Consider the following 6402-nt stretch of genomic DNA (forward strand, 5'->3'; position numbering starts at 1 on the left):
AGTAACAGTAATAGATTCCTCAACTATCTCTTGTCTTCTAGACACTGCCACCTGGAAACTCCAAGGTTCAGCAAACTCACCATGGTCAGAATAGAATTCAACCTCTTTCTTTCCACTGCTCAAATCTTGCCCTCTTTTTCTGGGTCACTAGCTCAGAAAAAGGCATTAGGTAGCCACTAATTCCTTTAAATTGAATCTCCTAGTTATCTCTAGCCCCTCCCTCTTCCTTAGCCCCATATCCAATTAATCACCAAGTAGTGTCCATTCTAGTACAGAACCATCTCTTGATTATGTCTTCCCCATTGTCACTTATCCAGGACAGACACACTATTCTCATCTCTCTCTTGGCTACAGAAGTTCCTTACTGGTCCCCTGCCTCTGGTTCCTCTCCTTGCACTTTCTACATCATCTAAACACAAATGGCATCACATCACTCATCAGGAAGTGATCAAGTTCAAGTTCCTTGACCCCTCCACAGCCATATCTCCTACCACCTCTGGCCACAGTCCTGTGGTAGTTTCCTTAGCCTGGAAGCTGGAAGGCCATTTCTCTTCTCAACCTGGCCATATTGATGGATCTCATGCTTCCAGGGCTGGCTCAGAGATCACCTTTTCCTTGCTACTCTTCCTGTTGTGACGCCTTTTTACTCTGTGCACTCACAGCCCTTTATTAGTCATTCTTTTTTAGAAACATTTTTTGGCAGTACTAGGGTTTGAACTCAGGGCCTCACACTTGCTAGGCAGGCACTCTATGGCTTGACCCACAACCCCAGCCCCTAAAAACATTTTCAAAATGCAATAAACATTAAACTCACTATCTTTGCTATTTTTAAAATGTATACATCATGGCATTAGGCACATTCACCACATGCTTGTACAACCATTATCTGCTATCAATCCATAAAACCTTTTCATCTTCCTCAACTGAAACTCTGTCCTTATTAAAAACTAACCAGTCCCTGGTACTGCCATTCTACTTATTGTGTTTATGGATCTGACTACTTTTAAGTCCCTTATAGATGTAGCATCACAGAGGATTTGTCCTTCTGTGACTGGCTTATTTCACTCAACGTAATGTCCTCAAAGTTTCATCCATGATGTAACTTAATGTCTGATTTTCCGTCTCTTTTAAGGCTGGATAACATTGCATTGTGCTGTACCACATTTTGTTTCTTCATTAATCTATTGATGGACACTTGGGCTGCTTCAAACTTTGGGCTATTGTGAGTAATGCTGCTATGAAACTGGGTATACAAATATTTGTTCAAGACTTTGCTTTTAATTCTTTTGGGTATATACCCAGAAGAGAAATTGCTAGATCATGTCATAATTCTATATTTAATTTTTTGGGGAAAGGCCATATTGTTTTCCATAGCAGCTGCACAATTCCCATAAGCAGTGCACAAGGGTTCCAGATTCTCACCATTTAAAAATAATAGCTATTCTGCTGATGTTGAGTTGCACTTCCTTAGTGATGTTGAACATCTTTTCAGATGCTTTTTGGCCTATCTATTACTCTTTTCTTTTCTTTTTTTGCAATATTGGGCCTAGCACTTATTAGGCAGGTGCTCCACCACTATCCCTCTATCCATTACTTATAAGCAGTTGGTAAACTTTTTCTGTGAAGGGGCAGACAGTAAATATCTTAGTCTTTGTGGGACAGACTCAATTCTGCCATTGTAGCAAAAAGGTAACCATATAAACAACAACAACAACAAAAACCAAAAAAAAAAAAAGGTAACCATGGTCAATATGTAAGTGAATGGATGTGGCTGTATACTGATAAACCTCTATCTATAAAAGCAAGTGCCAAACAGTATTTGAGCCCAGGTTCATGGCTTGCTCATCTTTGCTTTTAAAGGAAGGAATACTTGGGTTAATTCAGCATTTCATTTCTTCTGTGGGACTATGAAGTATTTGAGGGAAAGGGCTCTATCTTGGTCACTTCCACATCCATTTGAATATAACAGGTGCCCAGTTACTACTTTCTAAGTTGACATTTCCTCCTTTCCCCCATGGAGAACAAAATTAGTGGTGCATGTATCTTCTAGTACTTGCTACAGAAGACATCTCAAAAGAGTTTCTGGGAGACAGACTGTCTTCACCCTCTTCCTTCCATTCCCCCCTACCTGACTCACTCTAGAAAGTTTTCTGGGAAATTCTAGGAGCCCAAGGAACTGATGTGGACAATCTTCTTGGGGCTAACTGGGTAGAAGGCAGACCTGGCAAAGGGAAAGCACTACTTTAGTCCCACCATCATTTAGAGACTTCCACAATCAATAGCTCAGCAGGGCTGGTGGAAAGAGGTGCATACTAGAATGGAAGATTCTTGTGTCTTACATCAGGCCTCTTTTTCTTTCTCATGGTTCTCAACTATCTCTTTGGTTTTTTTGAACCCTTCAGGTTAGAGCACCTCAGATTTGAGCCCATGTGCTGATTGTCTTTCCCTTTCATGGGCACCTTTGCTGTATTAGGCAGCCTGAATCTGAATGGGTAACTTGGGGCCTGCTGGCCTAGGGAATCCAGAGCCCATGGTCCCATGGTGGTTCTGTGAAATGCCTGCCCTTTAGTGCCCTTAGTTGTGGTTTCTTTTCTCTGGGGCTCCCCCAGATGGCCAATGCAGGAGTTGGTGGCTTTCTTCTGTAAACCCCTTCTAGTGTCAGCATATTTGTTGGGACCGTTCTCTGGAGCAGGTAATGAATGGAAAGCCCTTGGCCTTTGAGGAATGGAGAGGATCTGGGCAGCTATGGTAATGGCTACTGTATGTTTGAGGAAGTGCTTTGATGGAGATGCAGGAAGCCAGAAGAAGCCCCCTGGGGAAGGGGAAGAAGGCTGTAAGGAGGAAACGAGGATGGAGATGGAGATTGAAAGAGTGACTAGATGCCCCATGCTATGCAGGGCAGAGAATGCTGCCAGGAGGAGCCAGGTGGAGATGGAGGCACTGCAGGGAATGACGCAAGCATAAGCTGGCTCAGTGGGGATGGATGGGGGGAGGAGGAAGGAGGAAAGGTAAGAAGAGAGTACTTTCTACTAGCAAGGGCTGTCTCACACAGAAAGCCAAGAATCTTTGAGGAGGAGGAAGCTGAGTTCCTTGTCAGTGGACAGAAATGTGCAGCAGAGCCTGGAGGGCTGTGGCCAGAGTGCTGCCAGCCTCTGCATGGCTTCCATTCCTTACCTGTTTTGGAGTCATGAACTCCACAGTGGTACAGTTAATTCAGGAATACATGCAGACAGGGATACTCATACTGCCCTTGGCTTTGTCTCTTTTGGAACCTCTCTTCAAAGCATGCTTTCTGACAACTGCCAGCCCCCACCTCATTGTCTCAGTTTTTATGAGGCCACAGTACCCCTTGACAAGCTGGTAAAAACTATGTGCTCTTTACTACTAAAAGAAATGCACTCAAAGGCTGCATCTGACTTATGGAATTCACAGAGTTCCCAAATCCACACAAGAATGCTGTGTCGGGACCTCTGCTCCAACCCCACCTGGCTGGCTGCTCCCTGTCCCATTCCTTGGGCTATTTCCTTTTTTTTGGTGGCCACTGCTGTACTCTAGGATCCCAAGCAAGAGAACTGATTACCTATGTTTCCTGAGCACTCAATCTGAGCCAATGCTGATTTACTCTGCTCTCAAGGAGCTCCTGGCTTGGTGGGGATGGGAGAAAGCACGAAGGGGGAATATATGAAATGAGGCAAAGATTAAGAGCCACCGACTAGAAATCCAGAGAAGAGACAGATCAATCTGGGATTTGGGATGGGATAAGGGAGGGACTGGCTATTCTGGACCTGGGGACACAGTGGAGGGGGGAGGACACTGTCAGCAGCAGGGATAATCTGAACAAGAGTATGTATGAGAGGGCATGAGTGAAACACGGTAGTCCAATTTGGCTGGAACATAGCAGGTGTGAAACCCAGTGGAAGAAGTTGGAAAGGTGGGCTGAGAGAACATTGGGACCTGCTAACACATTTTTGGAGAAACAGGATCTAGGATGCTCCAGATGTGCATAGACGCTGGATTGGAGGACAGAGCAGGGAAGAGGCTGACAGATCAGCTGGCTGTCATGGTACACTCGACCTAGGTGCAGACAGTGCCAGGTGCTGAACCAGGTCAATGGCAATGGAGAAGAGGGACTGAAACAGATGATCCCAATGGACACACAGAAGTTGGCAACGTCTCCAAGCTGGGAGAGAACTGCCTTCCCTTGGCCCTAATTTGCCAGATAAGAAGTGCCACGTGAGAGGCAGAAATCTGGCTCCATGCTTTAGGCTACTTTAGGCCACCAGTCATGAGGAATGGAATGGGTAGGGGTGGCTCCCAGGACTTAGGCTTGTGATCAGGGCAACCTGTTTTGCAGTAGCTGAGATGAGGCTTTAGCTGGGCTTGGTGACCTGGAGCAGGCTACTTCAATGTTTTAGAACTCCCCCTGAGGCTTGTGGACACATAGTACCAGGCCTGCTTTCAGAGTCTCAGTTCAGTAGGTCTTGGGTGGGGAGGGCCAGTTTATATTTCTAATCAGCTCTCTGGAGCCCTGAGGCTGAGGTTTCTTGGCAGTTGGTCTTTCTCCAAACAAGTGGGGTGGGAGCAAATGGGCCTGGGTGAGGAACACAGGGAGTTGCCAACGCACTCCTCAGGTGGAGAGGGCATCTGTTTGGCCAGCTGGGAACTTGGGGTCTGTCTGGAGGACTCTCCATCTTCTTGCTAATTAACCTGCCTCATCTTTCAGGTCTGAGTGGACATTGCTTCTATGACTGCTCTGCCTCAGTTCCCACCTGGGCCGGCTTCTCTTGTAGACTCATCTCCTGCCCATGGCTTTCCTTTTCTGCACTTTCCCTTTCTGGAATTTGGAACAATTTACAGTTATGTATTGGCTTCTGTGGTCCCACTAGAATGTCCATTCAAGGGGGGCAGGGGCTGTGCATATTGTTTTCACTGCTGAAGTTCAGGGAAGCACCCAGTTAATACATGTGGACTGACTTGAGTGAGCAAAATGAGCAAGTACATCCTATGGTTTGGATCTTGAATGTCCCCTAAAGGCCATGTTGAAGGCTTGGACCCCATTGCTTGCTACTACTGGAAGGTGGTGGAAACTATAGGAGGTGGGGCCTGGAAGAAGTTAGATTAGGGGAATGACCTTGAAGGGGATAGTGGGACCTCACCCCTTCCTCTTTCTTTTGCCTCCTGATTGCTATGAGAACAGTTTTTCTCTATCATGCTCTCCTACCATGATGTACTCACTGCCTCACCACAGGCCCAAAAGCAACAGAGGCAACTTTCCATGGACTGAGTCCTCTGAAACTGTGAGCCAAAATAAACCTTTCCTTCTTATAAGTTGTTTATCTCTGATATTCTGTCACAGTGACAGAAAGCTAACACAATAGAAGACAGGAATGGATTGGACAACCTAGAGTTTGACAAGGGATCTCTTTGGTCCAGATAGCTGCTAGCATTTTTCTAAGGAAGCTGTAAGGACAAAACTGAGGGTAATTTGGTCCTTGGTGCTCAACAGCAAGGTCTGCTACCCTCTGAGACCCTCCTCCCACCAGGTCGAAAGAGTGCTCTGCAGCTGTGTACCAGTCTAAGCTGGATCTTCCCTTCTGTGCTGAGCTCTGACTCCAGGTGCTTCCATTGAAGCCTTCATTTCGAACCCACTGCTATGCCATTGTTTGGGCCTTCATTACTTCCTTTCTGGTGTCCCAAGCTCCATGTAGGGTGGTCAGGATTTTCTTGATGCTTGCACTCCATTCAATAAACTGCCAATTGTGAAAACTATCACAGATTTCCCATGTTAGAATAAAGACTATCCCTCTGCCTCCCTCTTCAGCCTGACCAGAGTCCTGCTGCTCCCTGCCCCCCAGCCCAAATCAGCCCACTCATTTCTGAACCTAAGACACACTACCATTTTATGTACTGCTGAAAACACAACTTCCTGCTAATTAAATTAGGCCAAACCATTCAGCGTGAGATTGACTTCTTTAGCCTGAAATGCCAATTGGGGGACTATATACCTACTAACAATTTACCTACCCTTCAAGGTCAACTCAATATACCATATGCCCTGCAGAAGCCATGCCACCTCTCTCTGAACTCATTCCACTAGTGCCTGGCATTTCATGGGGTTGGGAACTCAACTCCATCATTCTAAGTGTCTCAGGGGCAAATACAGTGTCTTATTTACATTTGTATTCCATGGATCTGTTATCCTAGTATGGTCTCTTCTAAGTCAGAGCACAAAAACACAAGCTATATGGTTTGTACACTTTCATGTTATTCTAGTTCTCCCCATGCACCTCCCTACCCTTTATCAAAGACAAAAAGAAAATGGAATTCTTAAAATTACGGTTCAACTGGTTTGAGAAGAAACCAGGTTCTCCAAGGAGAACCTCACCTAAAAATAGAAAAAGC

The sequence above is a fragment of the Castor canadensis genome, chromosome X (genome assembly GCF_047511655.1).
Source record: "Castor canadensis chromosome X, mCasCan1.hap1v2, whole genome shotgun sequence".
Lineage (NCBI taxonomy): Eukaryota > Metazoa > Chordata > Mammalia > Rodentia > Castoridae > Castor > Castor canadensis.